The following is a 10,253-nucleotide window of genomic DNA, read 5'->3' as shown; positions in this document are numbered from 1 at the left end:
GGGCTGACCAGGGCCAGTCTTCAGCCGCACAAGGTCCGAGGTTAGCCCACTTTTATTCATTACTTCCTCAACTTTTAGTTAGTATTTAAAATAGTTCCTAAATACAGTAGATTAAGTCGTTGGAGTTCCAAGAATGCTCTCATTTAATTTTTTTTTGTTGTAAAATCAGTGATTTCTGAAAATCTTACATTTTTCTAGTGAATAAAGTTAATTATAAGATTAAATCAAACTTTCAAAATACACCGAAAAGCACAGTAACTCAAAATACTCACTGTAACCAATAACAAAAAATAGTTAATCTAACAAAATGTTGCAAAATAAATTTCTTTAGCGTAACTGGGATAGTCCTGCACACGTAAAAATGTGATTATTGGTGATTTGAGACAATTAGTGCCTTGCAAAAATATTAATCTTTTTGTGCCTGTATAAAGGTTTTCACATTTTGTCACATTATTACCACAAACTATAAATTGTATTGTGATTTTGTGTCATATACCAACTAATTTAATTTGAAACACTAAAATAAAATGAAATGAATGGGGCAGCAGTTCCTCTTTTAGCATAAGAGCAACCCTAAGCATACAATAACTCTACAGTGGTTTAGATTAAGCGTGCTCATTTTACAGAATGGCCCAGTCAAAGTCCAGAACTAACTACAACTGTAGCAGACATCTCTTTTCAACCCAAAATTATGCGCTACTTTGTGCAAAATACCACTAAATCACATTGCAGTTTGAAGTTGTAACCTGAAGGTGTAAATACGTCAGCACTATTTTTTTGAGCGTAGGGACACGACTGTTTAGTCCAAGTGCCAATGACTTGTTTTAAATCACCGGATAAGAACGAGGGGGGGGGAAAAATCCTTCCACTGACAACAATAAAACATAGGACATAATTTACTTCTGAGTAACACTACAGTGTCATCCTCATAAATAACAACTGTGTTGCCGTGGCGACCAGCAGAGGAAAAAAAACAGAAAACAAACATTAAAAGCAGACATTAATGTAACGGCTGCATGGCAGCCTCCATAGAGCTCTGAGCTGTTGTGTTGTGGCTGGTTTATGTTACTAACCAAACCTTGGACGTCCTGTTCGTCCTGCCAGCAGAGCGAGTCTGTCTGTCTCTCTGTCCAACTGTCTGGACTGGAGTTCACAGCAGGCAGAGAAAAACAAATGCCACTCAGGTTAAACTCTGAAGTATCGGGGGCATTTTTTTCCAATTGTGTTTCAGGCTGGTATGCAACCAGTCCCTGGAAAAGTAGATAATCCTACGTTTAAAGTTATTGTACATTTGTCTCAAGTATCCTGCTCTTCTCAAGAATGAATGTAAGAGTCCTCTGGTATTTTCTTCTCCACTACGCACACAACTCACTCGCAAATCAGAATTCTTGCTCTCCCGGGATTGTAAAGTTGCAAATGTGAGGGCTTTTATCTGTGGGTGGCAGATATTACGATTATTTATCATTTCCTTATCCATTAATCGTTTTGTCATCAGAAAAGAGACTCCTTTGTGTAGAAGGTGAGGAAACCACAGTGTAAAACTCAAGGGTGTTATAACCAGTGCCATTTCAACAGTGCTGGTGTCCCAGTCGGCGCCTGAGTCTTTTCCTTCAACACCATCACCCAACACCCCCACCATGAGCCGGCCCTCACATGTTTGCAGCATCATAAACGAACGTTATTGATCTATTTCTACAGCGTCAGCCAAAACTGTGACTATTTTTATTAGGATTTTAAGTCTTTAGATTTTATGACTGTTCAGGAAGAAAATAAGTCAAGTGTTAACTAAAAAAGTAGTATGTAGTTTTGTTATTTATTTATTATTTTTTCCCTTAGCAATACTTTGGAGAATAAACTATTTCATTAATGAGCTTCAGGTCTTTGGGTTGTGGCTGCACCAGCTTCGAACATATAGTGAAACGAGGCAAAATCACAACGTTTTACTAAACTCACAGAGGATTGAATGATTGAACAAAGAAAATCTCAAACACCCGTACCTGGAGATCAACCCTGGATGACTCTGATAAAGGGAGCAGAGTGACTGAACTGTGCAACAGTTTTCAGTGCATGCCTGGGGTAGGTAATATGCCTGCATGCCAGCTGGCTTTGACCAATGTGTTTGTCTTCTCCAGCACTCCTTCCAGCTCTTCCCTGTTTGCCTTTGGTCCATCTTCACACAGAAGTGAGAGGAGAGAGGACTCCACCAGCGTGCCCATGTATCTCAGCTCAGAAACATAACCCAGTCACTTACGCCTTTTCTAAAATGATCTTTCTGTTTAGTAAATGTTTTGGGTCAAGCAAAATAAATGCATAAAAAGTTTCTTCAGCTACACAAAAATCTCATTAACTTTACCACAAAAATGATGTATGTTTTCTAAAAGTTAGTACTTTCAGTCACACCGGAGAGAAAAGTCATAGCAATTGCATATATAAGTCTGGGCTGTGATTATGCTACTTCAAAACCTTATTCTTTATCTATTTATTTATTGAGGTCTGGAGCTGACAAAGCACCACCAAGCCACCATGTTTGATTGTTGGTATGATTTTTTTTTCTTCTGAAATGCTGTTTTCAATCAATCATCAATCAAATTTTATTTGTATAGCACATTTCAGCAGCAAGGCATTTAAAGGTGTTTTATGATCAAATGGAACAAACACCTTCCAAAAAGTCCTACTTTTGTCTTGTCAGTCAACATGTTTTCCCAAAAGCCTTATGGATCCTAGAGATGTTATTTTTGGGAAAATCTGAGATGGGCCTTTTTGTTCTTATTGGTCAACACAGTTTTCAGTTTGAAAGGCTCCCATGGACGCAGTTGTTGCTCAGTCTGTCTCTTAATTTGCAAAACCGTGAACACTGACCTTAACTGAGGAGCATAATGTCTGCAAGGCTTTATAGTCGCTGGTCTGGGTTCTTGTAACCTCCTACATAAATTGTTGATTGCCCCTCTTGGAGTTATTTTGGTAGGGCGGTCACATCTGGAAAGGTCTACTACTTTAACATATTTTCTTCCTTTGTGAATAATAATTCACAACAGTTAACTTGAGTTACAAAGACTTAGAAGTGTATTTGTAACCCTTTCCAGACTGAAACGTGAATATGTTTGATTCTCATATGTTCTTGAATTTCTTTAGATTGGGGCAGCAGGTGTCGTTCTTTTAGACATTTTAGCTCATCATCAGACAGATCATATTTAAGTTTGCTTGCATAGTGCTAAGTTGGTTTGAAAACTATTTTGTATTTACTCATGTTGTCTTTGTCTGATATTGCAATTTCATTTGATGATCTTAAAACATTTAAGTGCGACAAAAAAGATTAACAGAATAAATCTGCAAGTGGGCAAGCACTTCTTCACAGCCCTGTATTACTTGAAATTAGCAAGTGACATAAAGCACGTCCCTTATTAAACGCAAGATTGAAATATTTCTGTGTTTACATTTAGTTTGGGGTTTGAGCCTTTCCCAGTTTGCAGCAACCTGGCTAACTTGATTTCTGTGATGTGTGTCACCTGCACACACGATTTGTTGTGTTGTTAAGATATTCTTAACAGCGTGCTACTTCTCAAGAGCAGCCATAGACCTCTTCAGCTCGTACGCGACAACACAGCACACTTGGGTGACAACACACTTTGCCTGCTGGGTGCAAACTTGCTACAGGGAGGACCCTAGCGTTTACTCATCAGACAGCTGCAGCAGGCCTGTTCAAATCCCATCAGCTGCAGACAACACAGGTGGAGAAGCAGGATGGGTGTATCCACATGTTCAATGCTAATGCTAACACTTAGCCTTAAATTGTAGACTGATATGGGGAAAAACTGCCTTCAAATAAAGTAAGCTAGCTTAAGTGGCTAGCTTAAATCTTCCTCATTGAAGTTTGTGTGAATAGACATGGTGTGTTCTAGTCTAATCTCATTTTGCAGACCTGTAAAGCACAGTTGTGAAATTCAACACATTAAAATGACTATGACCAGATGGCCACGAAGATAGCAAATTACTGCACCCAGTGTCCCATAAATCATCCCAGCTAATATTGAGCAAATAAAACCCGGGCAGGTTGGATGAATTGGCTTGTTATTTAAAAACCCAACCAGGGGATTTGCAAACTCTCCATTTGACTTCATCTCTAATTGCTTTTATTTTCGGTATTTCTCACGGACGTGGGGAATGTGCTTATGGTACAGCCGGACGGTAGAGGCAGGAGGGGCCGCCGTCTCGTCATGTTTGTTTGTGGGGTCGATGGGATTTCACACCAAGAAGTTGCCAGATCAGCTCTTCTGTTATTTATTTATTTTTTTTACATTTCAAATTTGACATGTAGGTTCACAGCTCATACAGATCTTACACTGAAAAGTTCTTGTTATAAAAAGAAAATGAGAAGTTTACTCTTACAAATTCACAACATATGAAGAGAGAACATCAAAGCGTATTGGGAGCAAAAGCAAAATAGAAGTAAAAAACGAAAATGCTAGAGAAACATGCCTCTGAAAATTATTGTTTGTAAAGGAATAATGATTGAGAAAGTTTTCTCAACTCAACTCCTAGGATTGATTACCTACCATCCATAACTCCACTAGTATTATTAGTATTATTACAGCCAGATCAACAGAATCAAAATGATTTTAATGATGGCACTTTTCAAAATGTAGTGTTTGCTGCTGGTTTTCTCAATTGTTGACCATATGGTGTCTTTTATGACTTTGTATTTATGTGTTTTTACAAAGTAAAGCAGTTGGAACTGCTTTGTTGCTGAAATGTGCTACATAAATACTTGATTGGTTGATTGATTGATTGATTGAAAAAGGTGTTAAATAGAAAAGAAATACAGAAATATATACAAATATAAACCATCAACATGGCCATGATTTAAAGAGTCTCAAGATGAGATTACAAAGTTGGGCTTTGCAGCTCCAGTGTTTCACTTTGAAAGTCATTATCTACAAATAGAGAAAACATGGGGCAGTGGTTCTCAGGAGAGGCAAGCCTCACAAAATTAGTTAAGGACTCATTCAGAAGAAGACCAGAACAACCAGCCACTGCAGATTTAACTTATTTATGTATTTCATGTTTCCACAAGACTGGGAAAAGATGGCATCCACTGCCAAACAAGAACAGCACAAAGCCCTGACTCAGGTGAGTTGTAGCATCAGTTTATCTATTTCGCCTAACTTCATAAGTGAAAATTCACATTATTAGGATGAACACATTAAATGTTTTCCATCCTGTGTCAAACTGTCCCAGTGTGCCCATGTGGTTAAGTCATGAGCTACAGAGTTGCAGCTTTCAGAAGAATTTTATTTGAGAGACAGTCGGAGAAGGACAGAGACAGAAAGTTGTGGGAATCAAGATTTTAAAGTGATCCTCTCTTGTTTCAGGGGCTGGGAAACAGAGCCCACAGAACAAATGAGAAGTAAACACGCAGCCACAGGAAGCCATTTACTGCAGCAGGGGCCAATTAGGCCCCAGCAGGTGTTCGGGACTGGGTCCTCTTTGGTCCTGCCTCACCTCCGTCTGGCAGAGCGCCGACCCAGGCTGAGGAAACAACGGGCAGTTTCATTTGCTCAGCAAAGTATTCCTACAGGAGGGCCCCTAAAATCCTTTATTGTGCCCCCTTTGTCCTCTGCCCCACCCCCTCCAAGTACAAGTCATTAGAGAAGACAATTACATCCTCCTTATGAAGCTTGACTTTTACAGGAGGGGAAGATAAGACAGGATCTCTCTCATGGAAGACCCCCGGAGCGTATTGCTGTCTTCACACCCAGACAGAAGTGAGACGGGACGGTCAAAATCAAAGTCAATCCCCAGGGAAGAGAGAGCAGACACAACAGGGACTGAAATTCACATCCATGAAGGACCCAAATGATACTGTCTCTTAAAAATAAGTGGCCCTCCAGCTGTTTATTACATCTTCATGCATTGTTCCTCTTGAACTAAATAAACAAACCTTGGCTGGTATCGTTTAGCTTGGTGATAATTTATTTGATCTAATTGTAACAGCAAGTTTATAATTTATATCTCTTTGTCAATTCGAAAATACTTGATTAATCCCAAATGGAAATTAAATGTTATAACTCAAATTAAGATTCTTCAGAGTTGTTGTTGTAGATGGTGATGGGTGTTGGCAGGAAGGAGCTCCTGTAGCTCTCTGTTTAACAGTGACTTTGAAGAAGCTTCTGAGTGAAGACATTGGTTTTCCTACAAGTCTCATTAAGAAGATGCTCAGAGTTGTCCATACTTTTTTTCTTTATTTTACACTAAATATGTGAAAAAATGCAAATGCAAATCAAATGCAGTTCTATTTCCATTGAGCAAATTGTGCTGACTAGTTGTTTCTTATTGAAAATAAAAATCCCCATTTTATTGATTCGTTTTTACAGTTTCATACAGTTTTTCTCAGTTTCTCTTTAGTCCAGTGATTACTTTACTCAACTTGCAAATTAAAAAGTTACATAAAATATTCCTCTTTCATATTTTCCAAAGCTGTATATCACAACAGCCAGGCTGCGTTGTTCATTTGTCAGCTTGATCCTGCTGTGAAAACGGTGAGAGTCCAACTGTGTGGCTACAGAGAGGAACCTCTGCTGCCCCCTTGTGTTCATTCCGTCAAAGAGCGACCATAAATCCCCAATGCTACAACGTCAAGTTACATTTCCACCAAAGTTAACTTAAATGGATAAAAATGTGGGCACATATGGAGAACACGCAGCTACAAATTGAACTTAATCTGCATTTGGTCCAAGAGTCTCTCAGTAATTGTCCTTCTTTATTGTATTGTGTGCACCTTTAAGATACATTTAAAATATGCTTGTGAGTTGAGTCAAGGGACCGTTATTTCATAGAGTCTCCTACTATTTTTATGACTGAGTGTTACAATGTATCACTGAGGTGCAGCTGCAATGCTAAAAGAAACAAACAAAAAAAATCTAGAGTGACTGAATTATGTAACAACAAACTGATTTTCTCAATGTCACACTGAGCAATAAACAGCCTAAAATTCAACTTGACAATTTAGGGATTTAACTGTATTAGTTGTATGTTTGTGTTTGCTACATGTTGCCTTTGTGAGGAGAGAGCAAGTCTTAGGTCGTGTATCTTCAAACATTCCTCCAGGTGGCGCAGGAGGATTGGAAACGTCAGCTGGAGACAGCTAGCAAAAGAAAAATAAAGCAAACAGTGGAGGCAGAGATAAGTATTAGCAGACATTCTGTTGAAACCAGAAGTTTACATACATTGAATCAAAAGACACTTTTATTTTTATTTTTCTGTGGAGCTGCACAATTCTGGTTCATCTTTGCTGATAATTTCCTTAAAGGCGCCTCATTCATCTGTTCAAAAAGTTATATGCAAGACTGAGTTACGCCAGACATGATGGGAATGTCCAACCATGATGATGTTCAGGAAGGAGACGGGTTCTGTGTCCCACAGAATAACTTGTTTCAATCCAAAATGTGCAAATTGACCCCAAAACAGAACATAAAGCCCTTGAGAAGATACTTCTGGGTTCTGATTGGAAAGTGTCATCATCCACAGTGAAACGTTTCCTGTACCGACACGGGCTGAAAGGCCACTCAGCGAGGAAGAAGCCTTTACTTCAAAAGAAACATAAAAATGAACACAGGGATAAAAATCTTCTTTTTTGGAGACTTGTCCTTTGGTCTGATAAAAACCAAAGTGGAACCCTTTGGCCATACTGACCATCGCTACATTTAGAGGAGAAACAAGGATGCTTTTACCATTCTAACTATCAAGTACGGTGGTGGCAGCATCATGTTGTGGTGCTGTTTTCATGCAGGAGGAACTGGTGCACTTCATAAAATAGATGGCATCAAAGGACATCCACGTGGAAATGTTGAAGACATCAGCCAGGAAGTTAAAGCTTGAATGCAGACTAGTCTTCCAATAACTCAGCTAAAGTGGTTTTAAAGTTGCTTATGGACAAAAAGTCAACGTTTTAGTGTCACCATTGCGATAACGTGATCTCAATCCTGTGGAGAAGTCTTGGGGTAGGTCTGAAAACTGGACTGAGTTACGCCAGTCCAGTTCTGTCAGGAGGAACGGGCCAGAACTCCACCAAAATAGACAAAACGTTTTAGTCATAGTGCAAAGATAATGCTAATAAATGCTGATAAGTATAAGTCTGACATGTTCTTTCACTCATTATTGTTGCAAATAGGTCATAAAATTTTATTTAGTTTATGCAAATTTCAGCTGTAAGCACTGACTACAGATCAGAGGATCCTAGAATGATACTATGGAGATCAGTCAATGCAGACCTCTCGTTTCATTACCCGCCCATTCCTGCAGATTATGAGGTGCTTCAAATATACCTGCTCCGGCTGTATTTTTAATAAACTGCTTTGAATGAGCAGCTTGGGATGTGTCGTTGGAAAACGGCTGTGAAGTGTCAGTATTCAGGGATTTGAGCTGCTATATTGAATTGGCCTCATTCTCTGTCTCCAGGGTCCATCTGTGCCTTCATTAGCTGTCCATCAAAAGATGCTGTGGAAGTGAGAAAAAAGGAAAAAAATAAAATAAAAAAAATCAGGAACCAGTCTTGTTCTTTTTTGGTAATCCCTCTCGACAGCCACGAGCATCCTCCCACACCGCAGCTATCTTCTGTTTTTGCAATGGACAAAAAAATAAGACAAAAATAAAGGCAGGAGGAGTGAGTCCACCTACTCTCCCACAGAGCTACCATCCTACTACCTGATCCCCAACACGCCTCAGATTTTAGAAGAAAAAAAAATAACTTGAGAAACAGCAAGGAAGGAAAGAAGCAGCCGACGCAGTGACTGGCAAAAGTATTCATACTCTTGGAATATTTTTACGTTTTATCAATTCACAACCACAAATCCTGACTTAGTTTGAAAACTGGTGCAATGCAAACCCAATCAGCATAACTAAACACCAAACCAAATACCAAAGTATAGAACAACATGGTGCTTTAATCTACTTCAAAGTCCTGTTTTTAATTTGTTTCAACATTTATGAAATGCACACGCTTTCTCGTTGTCATTTTTGGTATTTAGGTTAATTTCTGACCCCAGTTCTTCACATTTGGGGTCCGGACCTGAACGTTTTGAACTGGTTCAGACCACAAGAGTCAATGACCACAGCTTCTAACATGTTGCTCTGCTTCAACACACCTGAGTCAAATATTTACATCATTAGCAGGACTCTGTGGTTCTGGACCAGGGATGCATGCAAAAAGTTACAGAATGCTGGCCCAGGAGGACAGGAGTTTGACAACTCTGGTTCAAAATAAAAATGGCCTAGTTAAAGTTTAGACCTAAATCAGTTCAGAATCTGCAAGGCTTAATAAGTTATTATTTTTGCAAAGAATAATGCATTTAAATTTCCTTCCAGACATGCAAATTGGTGAAGACCTAATCCAAAAGATTTACATCTGTGTCTTTTGTGAATGGTGATTCTAAAAACCTTCATATTGAAGACAGGCTGAATATCAACACATGTGTTGTACATGGCATGTACATGGCACAGTTTTTATATTTTATTGTCACTGAAAATCCCAGTAAAGTACATGGAAGCGCGTGAATCTAGTATGACTAAATGTGAACACTTTTACAGCGCCGAAAAGAGCTAACATAGATGAAAGTTGTATAAAACAGGTTAATTCTTCTCTTAATGATCCACAAATGAAGACGAGTCATGGTTCTGCTTTCTAGTGGAAAACTCCGCTCTCTCATGTCGCTCTGTCCTTGAGAAATTTCTCTGTCATGGAACATTACAGAGCTTTTTGGGCCAAGTCCCTGCAGGAAACACTCATTTCTCTTCTTCCTCACAAAGGTGCTGCTGGTTTAACAGTTCAGGCTCCACAAACAGAAATACCATCACTTCTAGGGCAAAACGGACTGGCAGTTCTCCTCTTCTTAGTGCTGCAAAGTGTTAACGATGAAGCGGAGGCAGGACCCATCTGTTCTTCTTCTCTGACACTATAAATCAGCTCAAGATAATGTTGCTGCGCTTCGTCACTGACCTAGAAAGCGATCTTAGGGCTGAGGAGGATTGCAGCGATTTCCTTTTCATTTGTTATCCAAAAAAGGATTTGCATCGCAGACAAAACAAAGAGTAGCAATAAAAGCACAAGAAAACGACGAAAACAACTGCAGAAGTAAGAAAATGAACAGATTGGAACGCTGTTGCTTGCTCCTTGCCGCTGAGATAATAAAGGCGCCCATATAGAAACAGAGTCATGCATAGCTTGGCTTCAGGCTTGAATCAGTCAGACAGACAAGGCT

General features: G+C 39.2%; 2 long non-coding RNA genes across 2 annotated transcripts in view; both read left to right on the top strand.

Annotated features, from left to right (window-relative positions):
- The window catches only part of LOC145555013 (uncharacterized), a 273,441-nt gene that overhangs the window by 237,478 nt on the left and 25,710 nt on the right, over window positions 1-10,253 (top strand). The window lies entirely within an intron of this gene.
- LOC103477062 (uncharacterized) lies at window positions 1,287-5,956 on the top strand. The gene is made up of 2 exons (XR_014091119.1): window positions 1,287-5,127; window positions 5,370-5,956. It is a non-coding gene; the product is annotated as an uncharacterized LOC103477062 (long non-coding RNA).

Source organism: Poecilia reticulata, chromosome 15 (assembly GCF_904066995.2).
Source record: "Poecilia reticulata chromosome 15, P_reticulata-male-v2, whole genome shotgun sequence".
NCBI lineage: Eukaryota > Metazoa > Chordata > Actinopteri > Cyprinodontiformes > Poeciliidae > Poecilia > Poecilia reticulata.
The sequence above is the reverse complement of the archived record's forward strand: the minus strand, read 5'-3'. Positions and strand labels throughout refer to the sequence as shown.